Genomic DNA, 15,315 nt, shown 5'->3' with positions numbered 1-15,315 from the left:
TTTTTTTTAACTGTCTTTTTTTTTTTTTTTTGAATTTTTCTTTTTCCCTTTTTCAACCAACATCTTATCAATCCCTTTTTTAAAAAACATTTTTATTTTTCATTTTTAGAGTCATATTCTATCCCTTCATAGTAGTTACCCATATTTTTGGCATATTTATATAAGTTGTTCTCTCTTTAAAATATTGAGATAGTTTCTTCTAACAGATCAAAATACACCCTAAATCTCTAGTATACGGTTTTTTCTACTCCCCTGCCTGATCACATTCTCTCCCTTTTTTTTCTTTTTTCTTTTTTTAAATCCTCTTCTTTCTTTTTTCAAACAACTTCTTATCAATTCCTTTTATAAAATTTTTTATAATTTCCATCTTTACAGTCATATTCCATCCCTTCATCATATCAACCCTTATTTTTGTACATATATAAGTTTTTCTTTCCTTAAAATTTTGGGAGGCACTTTCTTCTAACAGACCAAAATACACCCAAAATCTAGTGTGTGGCACTGATCTATATACCAGCTTGATCATATTTGATCACATTCTGATTTTTGTTGTTGTTGTTGTTTTGTTTTGTTTGTTTTTCTTTGTTTTTATCTTTATCTTTTTCTTTTTCTTTTTTTTTTTGTTTTCTTTTTTCTCTCTTTCCCTTTCTTTTCCAACTGCTTCAGGTCTTTTCTGATTTGTTTAGAGTATATTTTCTGGGGACGTTGTTACTCTGCTAGCATTTTGTTCTCTCATTAATCTATTCTCCTCTGCACAAAATGACAAGACGGAAAAAAATCACCTCAACAAAAAGAACAAGAGGTAGTACCGACTGCCAGGAGCCTACTCATTACCGACATTAGTACGATGTCAGATCTAGAGTTCAGAATCATCACTTTAAAGATACTAGCTGGGCTTGAAAAAAATATGGAAGTTATTAGAGAAACCCTTTCTGGAGAAGTAAAAGAACTAAAAATCTAACCAAGTAGAAATCAAAAAGGCTATTAATGAGGTACAATCAAATATGGGGGCACTAACTGCTAGGATAAATGAGGCAGAAGAAAGAATCAGTGATATAGAAGACCAAATGATGGAAAATAAAGAAGCTGAGAAAAAGAGAGATAAACAACTACTGGATCACGAGGGCAGAATTCGAGAGATAAGCGATACCATAAGACAAAACAACATTAGAATAATTGGGATCCCAGAAGAAGAAGAAAGAGAGAGAGGGGCAGAAGGTATAATGGAGCAAATTATAGCAGAGAACTTCCCTAATTTGGGGAAGGAAACAGGCATGAAAATCCAGGAAGCACAGAGAACCCCTCTCAAAATCAATAAAAATAGGTCAACACCCCGACATCTAATAGTAAAACTTACGAGTCTCATAGACAAAGAGAAAATCCTGAAAGCAGCTCGGGAGAAGAGATATGTAACCTACAATGGTAGAAACATTAGATTGGCAACAGACCTATCCACAGAGACCTGGCAGGCCAGAAAGGACTGGCAGGATATATTTAGAGCACTAAATGAGAAAAATATGCAGCCAAGAATACTATATCCAGCTAGGCTGTCATTGAAAATTGAAGGAGAGATAAAAAGCTTTCAGGACAAACAAAAACTAAAGGAATTTGCAAACACAAAACCAGCCCTACAGGAAATCCTGAAAGGGGTCCTCTAAGCAATGAGAGAGCCTAAAAGCAACATAGACCAGAAAGGAACACAGACAATATACAGTAACAGTCACCTTACAGGCAATACAATGGCACTAAATTCCTATCTTTCAATAGTTACCCTGAATGTAAATGGGCTAAATGCCCCAATCAAAAGACACAGGCTATCAGACTGGATTAAAAAACAAGACCCATCGATATGCTGTCTGCAAGAGACTCATTTTAGAACCAAAGACACCCCCAGATTGAAAGTGAGGGGGTGGAAAACCATTTACCATGCTAATGGACACCAAAAGAAAGCTGGGGTGGCAATCCTTATATCAGACAAATTAGATTTTAAACCAAAGACTGTAATAAGAGATGAGGAAGGACATTATATCCTACTTAAAGGGTCTATCCAACAAGAAGATCTAACAATTGTAAATATCTATGCCCCTAACATGGGAGCAGCCAATTATATAAGGCAATTAATAACGAAAGCAAAGAAACACATCGACAACAATACAATAATAGTGGGGGACTTTAACACCCCCCTCACTGAAATGGACAGATCATCTAAGCAAAAGATTAACAAGGAAATAAAGACTTTAAATGACACACTGGACCAAATGGACTTCACAGACATATTCAGAACATTCCATCCCAAAGCAACAGAATACACATTCTTCTCTAGTCCCCATGGAACATTCTCCAGAATAGATCATATCCTAGGTCATAAATCAGGTCTCAACCAGTACCAAAAGATTGGGATCATTTCCTGCCTATTTTCAGACCACAATGCTTTGAAACTAGAACTCAATCACAAGAGGAAAGTCGGAAAGAACTCAAATACATCGAGGCTAAAGAGCATCCTACTGAAGAATGAATGGGTCAACCAGGAAATTAAAGAAAAATTTAAAAAGTACATGGAAACCAATGAAAATGAAAACACAACTATTCAAAATCTTTGAGATGCAGCAAAGGCAGTCCTAAGAGGAAAGTATATAGCAATACAAGCCTTTCTCAAGAAACAAGAAAGGTCTCAAGTACACAACCTAACCCTACACCTAAAGGAGCTGGAGAAAGAACAGCAAATCAAGCCTAAACCCAGCAGGAGAAGAGAAATAATAAAGATCAGAGCAGAAATCAATGAAATAGAAACTAAAAGAACAGCAGAACAGATCAACGAAACTAGGAGCTGGCTCTTTGAAAGAATTAACAAGATTGATAAATCCCTGGCCAGACTTATCAAAAAGAAAAGAGAAAGGACCCAAATCAACAAAATCATGAATGAAAGAGGAGAGATCACAACCAACACCAAAGAAATACAAACAATTATAAGAACATATTATGAGCAACTCTGTGCCAGCAAATTAGATAACCTGGAAGAAATGGAGGCATTCCTAGAGATGTATCAACTACCAAAACTGAACCAGGAAGAAATAGAAAACCTGAACAGACCTATAACCACTAAGGAAATTGAAGCAGTCATCAAAAATCTCCCAACAAACAAAAGCCCAGGGCCAGATGGCTTCCCAGGGGAATTCTACCAAACATTTCAAGAAGAATTAATACCTATTCTTCTTAAACTGTTCCAAAAAATAGAAATGGAAGGAAAACTTCCAAACTCATTTTATGAGGCCAGCATTACCTTGATCCCAAAATCAGACAAAGACTCCATCAAAAAGGAGAATTACAGACCAGTATCCCTGATGAACATGGATGCAAAAATTCTCACCAAAATACCAGCTAATAGGATCCAATAGTACATTAAAAGGATTATTCACCACGACCAAGTGGGATTTATCCCTGGGCTGCAAGGTTGGTTCAACATCCACAAATCAATCAATGTGATACAGTACATTAACAAAAGAAAGAACAAGAATCATATGATCCTCTCAATAGATGCAGAAAAAGCTTTTGACAAAGTACAGCATCCTTTCTTGATCAAAACTCTTCAGAGTATAGGCATAGAGGGTACATACCTCAAGATCATAAAAGCCATCTATGAAAAACCTACAGCGAGTATCATTCTCAATGGGGAAAAACTGAGAGCTTTCCCCCTAAGGTCAGGAACACGGCAGGGATGTCCACTATCACCACTGCTATTCAACATAGTATTGGAAGTCCTAGCCACAGCAATCAGACAACAAAAAGAAATAAAAGGCATCCAAATCGGCAAAGAAGAAGTCAAACTCTCACTCTTTGCAGATGATATGATACTTTATGTGGAAAACCCCAAAGACTCCACCCCAAAACTGCTAGAACTCATACAGCAATTCAGTAAGGTGGCAGGATATAAAATCAAAGCACAGAAGTCAGTGGCATTCCTATACACCAACAACAAGACAGAAGAAAGAGAAATTAAGGAGTTGATCCCATTTACAATCGCACCCAAAACCATAAGATACCTAGGAATAAATCTAACCAAAGAGACAAAGGATCTGTACTCAGAAAACTATAAAATACTCATGAAAGAAATTGAGGAAGACACAAAGAAATGGAAAAATGTTCCATGCTCATGGATTGGAAGAACAAATATTGTGAAGATGTCAATGCTACCTAGAGCAATCTACACATTCAATGCAATCCCCATCAAAATACCATCCACTTTTTTCAAAGAAATGGAACAAATAATCCTAAAATTTGTATGGAACCAGAAAAGACCCTGCATAGACAGAGGAATGTTGAAAAAGAAAAGCAAAGCCGGCGGCATCACAATTCCGGACTTCCAGCTCTATTACAAAGCTGTCATCATCAAGACAGTATGGTACTGGCACAAAAACAGACACATAGATCAATGGAACAGAATAGAGAGCCCAGAAATGGACCCTCAACTCTATGGTCAACTCATCTTTGACAAAGCAGGAAAGAATGTCCAATGGAAAAAAGACAGTCTCTTCAACAAATGGTGTTGGGAAAATTGGATAGCCACATGCAGAAGAATGAAACTGCACCATTTCCTTACACCACACACAAAAATAGACTCCAAATGGTTGAAAGACCTCAATGTGAGACAGGAGTCCATCAAAATCCTAAAGGAGAACACAGGCAGCAACTTCTTTGACCTCAGCCGAAGCAACTTCTTCCTAGAAACATCGCCAAAGGCAAGGGAAGCAAGGGCAAAAATGAACTACTGGGACTTCATCAAGATAAAAAGCTTTTGCACAGCAAAGGAAACAGTCAACAAAACCAAAAGACAACTGACAGAATGGGAGAAGATATTTGCAAATGACATATCAGATAAAGGGCTAGTATCCAAATCTATAAAGAACTTCTTAAACTCAACACCCAAAGAACAAATGATCTAATCAAGAAATGGGCAGAAGACATGAACAGACATTTTTCCAAAGAAGACATCCAAACGGCCAACAGACACATGAAAAAGTGCTCAACATCGCTCGGCATCTGGGAAATCCAAATCAAAACCTCAATGAGATATCACCTCACACCAGTCAGAATGGCTAAAATTAACAAGTCAGGAAATGACAGATGTTGGCGGGAATGCGGAGAAGGGGAACCCTCCTACACTGTTGGTGGGAATGCAAGCTGGTGCAGCCACTCTGGAAAAGAGTATGGAGGTTCTTCAAAAAGTTGAAAATAGAGCTACCATATGATCCAGCAATTACACTACTGGGTATTTATCCCAAAGATACAAATGTAGGGATCCAAAGGAGTACGTGCACCCCAATGTTTATAGCAGCAATGTCCACAATAGCTAAACTGTGGAAAGAGCCAAGATGTCCATCGACAGATGAATGGATAAAGAAGGTGTGGTATATATATACAATGGAATATTATGCAGCCATCAAAAGGAATGAGATCTTGCCATTTGCAATGACGTGGATGGAACTGGAGGGTATTATGTTGAGCGAAATAAGTCAAACAGAGAAAGACATGTATCATATGACCTCACTGATATGAGGAATTCTTAATCGCAGGAAACAAACTGAGGGTAGCTGGAGTGGGGGGTGGGGTGGGAGGGATAGGGTGACTGGGTGATAGACACTGGGGAGGGTATGTGCTCTGGTAAGCACTGTGAATTGTGCAAGACTGTTGAATCTCAGATCTGCACCTCTGAAACAAATAATGCAATATATGTTAAGAAAAAAAAAAAAAGAAGAAGAAGGAGGAGGTAGCAGGAGGGGAAGAATAAAGGGGGGGGGAATCGGAGGGGTAGACGAACCATGAGACACGATGGACTCTGAAAAACAAACTGAGGGTTCTAGAGGGGAGGGGGGTGGGAGGATGGGTTAGCCTGGTGAATGGTATTGAGGAGGGCACGTTCTGCATGGAGCACTGGGTGTTATGCACAAACAATGAATCATGGAACACTACATCTAAAACTAATGATGTAATGTATGGGGATTAACATAAGAATAAAAAAAAAGAATAAATAAAAATAAATAAATAAAATAAAAAGAAAAAAAAAGAAAAGAAAACATAAGAATAAAGTTCCTTGGCATGGGTCTTGGTAATAATTTTTTGGATATGACTGCTAAAGCACAAGCAACAAAATAAAAAATAAACAAGTGAGACTACATCAAACTAAAAATCTTCTGCACAGAAAAAAAATCAACAAAGTGAAAAGACAATCTATGGAATGGAAGAAAAGTATTTTCCAACCATATATCTGATAAAAGATTAGTATCCTAAATATATAAAAACTCATACAATAGCAAAAAAATCCATAAATAACCCAATTTTAAAAATGGGCAAAGGACCCAAATAGACATTTTTCCAAAGAAGATATATAAAAGTCAACATCACTAGTCATTAGGGAAATGCAAATTAAAACCACAATGAGATACTACCTCATGCTTGTTAGAATGGCCATTATCAAAAAGACAAGAGGTAACAAATGCAGAAATGCATGTGGAGAAAAGGGAACCCTTGTGCATTGTTGGTGGGATTCTATATTAGTGCAGCCACTATGTAAAACAGTATACAGGATCCTCAAAAAATTAAAAATAGGACTACTATATGATCCAGCAATTCTACTTCTGGGGATATATCCAAAGGGAAAAAAACCACTAACTCAAAAAGATATCCTCACCCTTAGGTTCACAGAAGCATTATTTACAGTAGCCAAAATATGGAAGCAACTGCAGTGTTCATCAACGAATGACTGGATAGAGAAATTGTGGTATATAAATACAATAGAATATTATTCAGCCATCAAAAAAAAAAAAAAGAAATCCTCCCATTTGCGACAATATGAGTGGAACTTGAAGGCATTATGCTAAGTGAAATAAGTCAGACTAAGAAAGACAAATACTGTACGATCTCACTTATATGTGGAATCTGTGGTTACCAGAAGTGGAGGTTGGGGGGGAGGAGTGTTGGAGGGACATGGTCAAAAGGTACAAACATTCAGTTATAAGATAAATAAGCGCTAGGGATGTAATGTACAACATGATGACTACAGCTAACACTGTTGTTGTAAGATATATAGAAAAGTGTTTTTTTTTATTTTTTTATTGTTATGTTAATCCCCATACATTACATATAGAAAAGTTTTTAAGAGATTACATCCTAAGAGTTCTTGTCACAAGGAGAAAGTCTTCCCCCCCCCCTTTTTTTCTTTCCTCCTTTCTTTTCTTTTAATTGTCTCTATATGAGAACATGGATATTAGCTGATCCTATTGTGGTAATCATTTCACAATATATGTAAATATATGGAATTTACCCAGTAATGTATACCAATGATTTCTCAATACAGTGGAAAAAATAAAATGAATTAAAAGTCAAAAAAAAAAAGCCTCTCCCAACACAGTCATCATAGCTAAGCCAACAAAGCCATCAAAAGAGTAAAACTCCAGCCCACCTGCAGCTTCTGGGTCTTTACAGTCACATGGACTTTTGCAGATAGACTGGCATCATAAAAATAATGCCTTCAATGCTAAAAATGCTTTTAGAATCCAAAATTTTCTAATAGTGGAATGAAGTTCCTCATAGTGGGGTCCTTGTAATACTTCAATCACTTCAGCTATGATCAACCTCAACCTTCTACTCAATGGACAAATACAGCTTACAAACTATATCTTCAGAACACAAATCACTTTGCCAGAATTATCTAAAGAAACTATGTAAAATCAACAACTCAAAACTAAATAGTGTTTCTATCACCTCAATGAGATTCATTTTATAATTATTATCGACAGAAAAAATAAGTACCTATACCCATAGACACCACATATGTCATCATACTCTAGAGCTATAAATGCTTTTTAACATAAAAAAAGAAACAGTCAGTATCTATTGAATGAATGAATGAATTTCATATTAGGTCTAAAAATAATTATTTTAAAAATTGTTTAACTTTCCTCAGAATCAGAAATAAATTGCAATATATTATGGAGACTGATATTAGTACTCTAACATCACCGTAACATCTTCCTCTTTAAACATCTCTCTTATGCCTTTAAAATCTGACACCTGAAGCAGAAATACATACAAGAAGAAATTTAACTGAGACTGAGTGGGAAATCTAGCTCAACCATCACATTTGAAAATGAGTGTTCCACCTGATTCCTAGCTTTAAAAATTAGGCTGGGTGATTTCCACATTTTCCCATGTAGTTATGGGTCAATAAATCACTTGGAGGACTACCATTAATAAATTAGATGGAATGCAAATATACAGATTTGCTCAGGTTAAACTCAGGGATTTTTTTTTTTAATTTTCTGATCCTGATATTTCAAGTACCCTAATACCCATCTTTCAATGAAAAAAAAAAAAATTCCACCTATCTGGTCTCGCTCTAAATAGAGTTAGAGCATTTCCTTCAGAAATCTATCCTTGTTTCCCTCATCAATTTCTCAAGATGTTCACCTCTCCCTAACTCAGTTATTCCCCTTTTAATTGTCAGCATAAACTAATTTTGTTCCAGATATTTGCCAGGGAGTGCAATATATATAAATACCTACTGAGGTAAGAGGCATACATATGATATATATGCATCTAGTTGTTCTGAAATTTAATCAAAATAGATAAAGCCAGACTAATAAAAAGCTCTGTGTGCACTGACTTACTTTACAAAAATCAGTAAAACACTGGATTTACTGATTTACTTTTTGACAGAATGAACCAGAACATTATAATATATTAAATATAGGTTTAAAGTCATTTACCAATCTTTAAAAATACTGGTAGATCTATAAAATTTTATTTTCAAAGCAAAAATTATTTCTTTTTTTAAAGATTTATTTATTTGAGAGAGAGAGAGCACACAGGGGGTAAAGGGAGAGAGAGAGAGAGAATCCCAAGCAGATTCCCAGCTGAACATGGAGCCTGGCACAGGGCTCAATCTCACCATCCTGAGATCAAGACCTGAGCTGAAATCAAGAGTCAGAAATTCAGCCAACTGAGCCACCCAGGCACCCCATCAAAGGAAAAAATATTTTTTAAAAAATGAAATATATCTATGCATTTTAAGTAAAAAAAAAATCTGTGGTTATGTTTTCTGAAATTTAAAAAAATACGTAAGCAGAATGATTTCTATACATATTTAGGTTTTGTTGAAATTTAGATTATAGAGGCTTAACTGTATCAGTTTCTATTACAATAAGTGTATTTCATGAAGAACTTCCTTTTAATATGATTCTTTTTTTTTTTTTAAGATTCTATTTATATATTTGACAGAGAGAGACACAGTGAGAGAGGGAACACAAGCAGGGGGAGTGGGAGGGGGAGAAACAGGGCTCCTGGCTGAGCAGGGAGCCCGATGTGGGGCTTGATCCCAGGACCCCGGGATCATGACCTGAGCTGAAGGCAGACGCTTAACGACTGAGCCACCCAGGCACCCCTTTAATATGATTCTTTAAACCTTTTTAATAAGTCATCTCCAAAGCTGCATTTTATGTTAATAAATCTTAAATTGACCCCACCTTCAAATAATTCTCTTTAGAGCAATATATTTTTAATATTTTTAATGGAGAAAATATTGTCTCTATAGGTGCTGAGGTATCTGGTAAGATCAAATCATATTCTGCAAAAAGGAGGACATTCTTTAAGTTTTTCATATTGAAATGCAAAAATATTTCAGTCCAAGTATTTTTCAAAAGATTCTCTCCCTCCATTCAAAATGTCCTTCTTTAATAAATATTTTTATAAGAAAATACAAACAAAATAAGTTCTCTCTACTCATAACTTGTTTTCCTAAATTTGAATAATGCAAAATCACAGACTTCATCAATTGTGTTCCACTTTACCAAGATATAAATTTATCCAATTGAAAAATATAAGCTCCATGGAAAGATTTCTGTCACAGGTCAAAATGCTACAAGTAATGTTATAGACTTTCAGAATTATGCATTAGCATAATTCAACACCTTTTTTTTTTCTTCCTTTTGTTTTCATAGGAGTACATTTCATGTTCTTCCAGTTTACAAGACTTTTTCAATAACTACAATTCACTAAATTTCTAAACTGAAGATTTTAGTATTCCATTTGTTGAACATTTGACTAAAATTTATTTTTAACAAATATTTTAGCAAAAATATTACTAAATTTTAAAAATTGTGTATTTTGAGAATTACAGATTTTGATTGATAGAATATCATTTTTTTTTTTTAAAGATTTTATTTATTTATTTGACAGAGAAAGACACAGCGAGAGAGGGAACACAAACGGGGAGTGGGAGAGGGAGAAGCAGACTCCCCGCCGAGCAGGGAGCCCGATGCGGGACTCGATCCCGGGACTCCAGGATCATGACCTGAGCTGAAGGCAGTCGCTTAACCAACTGAGCCACCCAGGCGCCCGATAGAATATCATTTTTTCAGATGCTTTGCAGCAAAGTTTATTCCAAGTACATTTATGTTTCATAGGTTTTTTAAGTTAGTAGGATAGATTTATAATCCTATGTTATATTCTACCAAACTTATTTTGTCTTTTCATCACATAAAACACATACATTTATTTTTGGTGGTTAACTTTTTAAATGAATTTTTAAAAAACATTAATAGTAATGTCAGAGGGTCCACCTTAAACAGAAGGAACATCAAAAGTTCTACACTGACTTCAAAAATTGGAAGAGAAAAAAAAAAACCGTTACTAGAATTAACTTATCTTGCTCTTTGAAATTTCTGATGACACATGTAAAACTAGGCATCCTCTAACTGGTCATTAAGGCTTTCGTGTGCTAATGTAGCCAACACATTAACAGCTAGCACTTACGTCTCTTTCTTTATTGCATAAGAAAATTTGGGATTAAAAAAATGAGTGAAGTTGGAAGTTCAGCTTCTGGATGAATTTTGTTGTATGTAAACAATACCGTAATAGTAAAATAAGTGAAATTAAATTTAGAAGTCATTGGATCCAAATGAAAAGGCATCCTTCAGAATATGTCATATCTTTTACAGCTTCATGTATTAGAGCATCATCAGTGAGCATGGTCTATTGAAAATAACTGTAGACTTTTAAAGTAGATGTTGACTCTGCTGGAGCAGATTTGCGTTTTCTGATTTTTATGTGGTCAGGGCCCCCAGAGTGGATAGCAACTCTTGACAAATATTTTGTGCAAATTATATATTCATCTTCATATTTCTTTTGAGAATTGAGGTTAGACAGTGAGGCAGGAATTAACTTTTTATTAAATATATACTTTGTTCCCTTTCACAAAGACGGCACCCAAGGCAAAGAAGGAAGCCCCTGTCCCTCCCAAAGCTGAAGCCAAAGCAAAGGCTTTGAAGGACAAGAAAGTGGTGCTGAAAAGTGTCCACAGTCACACAAAAAAAGAAGATCCACAGGTCACCTGGGTCCAAGATACTGCATCTCCGAAGGCAACCCAAATATCCTCCAATGAGCACCCCCAGGAGAAACAAGCTTGATCACTATGCCATCATCAAGTTCCCCCTGACTACCCAGTCAGCCGTGAAGAAAACGGAAGACAACATATTTATGTTCAATGTGGATGTCAAAGCCAACAAGCACCCGATCAAACAGGCTGTGAAGAAGCTCTGTGACATCAACATGGCCAACGTCAACACCCTGATCAGGCCCAATGGAGTGAAGAAGGCATACATTCCACTGGTTCCTGACAATGATGCTGTGGATGTTGCCAACAAAGTTGGGATCATCTAAACTGAGTCCAGCTGGCTAAATATAAATATAAATTTTTTCACCAAAAATATATATGTATATACTTTGTTTCTGTGAACCCATTTTTGCAAAAAAAGGTATATTGCAAAATTAAAACAAACAATAAAATAAATAGGTTTAGATGTACATTATTCATTTTAAAAATCACTCTAGCAAGAGCATTCATACTGCTCTTTATATTTTCTATGGCAAGACTGTTCAGCCTCTATTTCCAACACATATTTCCAAGGATTAACAGCTATCCTATTAAATGGGGACCTGGAAGCTTCATGCACCTAGCAGGCCACTGCACGGGGCCACAGTATAACCAGCTATGGGACCAAGTGGCCACCAGGAACAGCAAAGTGGATAAATGGAAGAAGTAAGTTATTCCTACCCTCCTGTGTGGAGGGACACTTCCTTTTAATAGAGAGCTTGCAAGCTTATTTTGATTGGGAGTTGTTAATTATGTTTTATCTGATAGAGGTTTGAAAAGGAAATATCAATTATCCACGACTGTGTTTTAGATTTTATATTAAAGAATATTGTTAATTGCACAAGAATCACCTACAGTCTTAATAGAAACTAGGGCAGTAAGTAAAAACTGGGAGTCAAACAAACCAATCTTATGCTTAGTTTAATGCAACTATTAATAAAATTTTATTATAAAAGCAAACCAACAAACTCTGGCACAATTCACGACAGGACAGGATGTGGTGCCAGGACAATGGGTATAAGCTGGATTCATCTTAGACAAACTGGAATATGGTCACCTTTATTAAACCCAAAGCCTGAAATCTTTGATAACCCAATTTGAGTTTATTTTTCTTGATAAGCTCCTCCCTTTAAAAAAAAAAATAGTCACTGTAACCAATTTCTCTCAACTTCTACATATTAAATCCAAATCTGCATGGCTTTTCCTTTGTGTTTTGCCTTGAAAATTTGACAGCACTTACATTATATAAAAGTCCATAAATCTCCATACATTTCTTGTTTCAATTGATTTTGACCATTAACATAATAAAAAAGGAAAATTACTGAAGACACTTCTCAAATTTTACATCAATGTTTAGCAAATTTGCATACATTTATTTTGAAGTCTTGGCTGATTCTTCAGACATTTTCCATAAATTTCCTTTAGTATTATTAATAATATACTACACATGCTGCATCTCTAGGGATTATAGAATCTATTTATGTTTTACCATAACTTATCTAAAAGGTTAAATTTTAATTAGAGTCAAATACAGCAATTCTCTAGATACTTGAGGATCCTTTTAGAATGCAATTCTCTTCTGAGATTAGGGACAATAAGAATAAATATACGTTAACCCATGAACACAGATCTGCGTTGTTCCTAGTAGCTAGTTACTATTACATTATGCTTCATCCTATGTTGCTGCAGAGTAGTAAAATTACTTTATTCAGTTTTTCCAATTTCATCAATGCAGTGGACACTTGTTTATATTCCCAGCATCTATAGTCCCATCTTCTGATAACAGCTCCAATGCTACTCTCAGTAAATATGGTTTGGGGCAAGGACAGAGCCCCAGAAGCTATATTACCCAATTTTCTCAAGCTAGATGATAAAACAGGTGATACATTAGGTAAGTAGGTAAGTAGGTAGGTAGGTAGACAGATATATTTTCTTCAACCAGTGTGAAATGAATTTTGTGTCACTTGCAACTGATAAAATTCTAATAAAAAGATGACCGTAGCTTACGGAATTACGAATATTTTACCACATGGTCCTTATTTTAATGTAATATGACTCTGCCTTTGGGAGAAGAGCTGAATGACAAATGTAAAAAATAACAAACTTTGCTTTAAGTTATGCTCATGATGCTTTAACTCAAATAAAATGTAAGCATGTTTACTTGCATTTGTCCTCATGTACATTAATTTCCCCATTAGATATAAAGGAAGACTGGTATTTTCATAGTATACTTCCACACACTGGCATTCAGACACCTAAAGAATGGTTACGACCAACCCAATGTTTCCTTATAAATTAAGTGCTGACCATCAAACAGGTGATTTCATCCACATTATGGACATCAGTTAATATGGAAAAATAATCTATTTGTTGGTTTATTTTTAATTTTACATGTCAAAGTATACATGTTCTTCCACACCCACAACTCCCATCTTGATAAATATTTCAGAATTTGGTCATCACAGTGCTCCAAATGAACAGACAACATTATACAATTGCAGATGAATCAGAGTGCATGCAAAAAGCAGCTGAGCAGCTGCAGTTCACGTAGTTTGTGTACAGGAATCTATTTTACAGCTTGAGCTACAGCACATCCAGTATTTCTGTCATGAAATTGCCTTGATTTCTCAGATCCCCAAGGACTATTAAATAAGATTTCCTACCTTGACGTAAGTAGAATAAACCCTCTGGTTCAGATGATGGGGTTGTGCCTGGGGGAGTGGCAGCAGACTTTGTTTATACTAGAGATCTAACTAAGGGATTATAAATGTTCTGTAAAAGTAAGTTAGTTTATAAGAGAATTGATTGAACTGATTTTAAAAACCTCTAGGAGAGATCTCATGCAAAGCACAGGTTACGGGAAGACTCGGCAATATTGACCGGGAAAGGAGAACATCAGAAATGGTAAAGGAAGAAAAGTTGTGTGTTTCAGAGAGAATAGTCCCAAAGAAAGGACCGCTTGGCTGGACTTTAAAAGCATTGTGGTGTTTAACATTTTCCTTCTGTAGTTGGTATGCCTTATATGTGTCTATTGACTTCGACATTGTCTGTCTCACAATGCAATCTCTAAAAGGCACGGACTGTTCTACAGGGCTTGGCAAGGAGCCACATAGACATGGACATTTAATAAATGCCCTTTGATCTGAAGACCTGGAGGGAAATGGGGGTGAAGAAGACTACATAAGAAAAAGAAAGGAAAAAGAAACATTTATTTGTAAGATAAAGGGAATTAAAAGTGCCATTTTTTCTATTTCATGAACTAATGTTCAAATAATCCTGAAGTGTTATATTCTTTATCTTGCATAAACAATTGGCGTAGGTAATGACAGTGTTGTTAAAAACCATCATGTACCTGAGAACTATGCAGACCCAAAATTAATAACTGAGAAGAATCTTGACAATGCCAGCAGTGGTGCTCCTTCCATTTGGTCCTGAGAGTACTGTGGGGGCTTTATGTCCTGGCATACATCTTTGATGACTCCCTCAGTTTTGATAATACAAAGATTAATTTTGGCTCACTGACAAGCTCACCACATAATATTTAGCTGCCAATAAAGATGACCCACACTCTAGATTTTTGTCAGGGCACATAATATTAAACTCACTACTGCCCAATATCAAAAGTTGATTTAAGAGAAAACAGTATTTAGGAAGGATTGCCTAAAGATTCTATAACCTATTTCTCTAGATACCAAGATACCTGTGCCTTTATTGAACTCTTCAGATAGCTGTACATCTGAAGACAACTGTATTGGTGCCCCATAGGACTAGTTTGATTAAATTGTGATTTGGTGTAATTCCATTAGCCTGATATTGAGTGACATTATAAGAAATAGCCCAGTGCAATTCAAAGCTATGTTTACCAGAAGATGGGGCTGAGAATTTTTTTT

The 15,315-nt window shown here is 35.7% G+C and overlaps 1 pseudogene; it reads left to right on the top strand.

The window, feature by feature from the left end:
- Nucleotides 1–11,712, top strand: part of LOC110587642 — a 16,377-nt pseudogene extending 4,665 nt beyond the window's left edge.
- The last annotated feature ends 3,603 nt before the right edge of the window (nt 11,713–15,315 follow it).

The sequence above is a fragment of the Neomonachus schauinslandi genome, chromosome 3 (genome assembly GCF_002201575.2).
Source record: "Neomonachus schauinslandi chromosome 3, ASM220157v2, whole genome shotgun sequence".
NCBI lineage: Eukaryota > Metazoa > Chordata > Mammalia > Carnivora > Phocidae > Neomonachus > Neomonachus schauinslandi.
The sequence above is the reverse complement of the archived record's forward strand: the minus strand, read 5'-3'. Positions and strand labels throughout refer to the sequence as shown.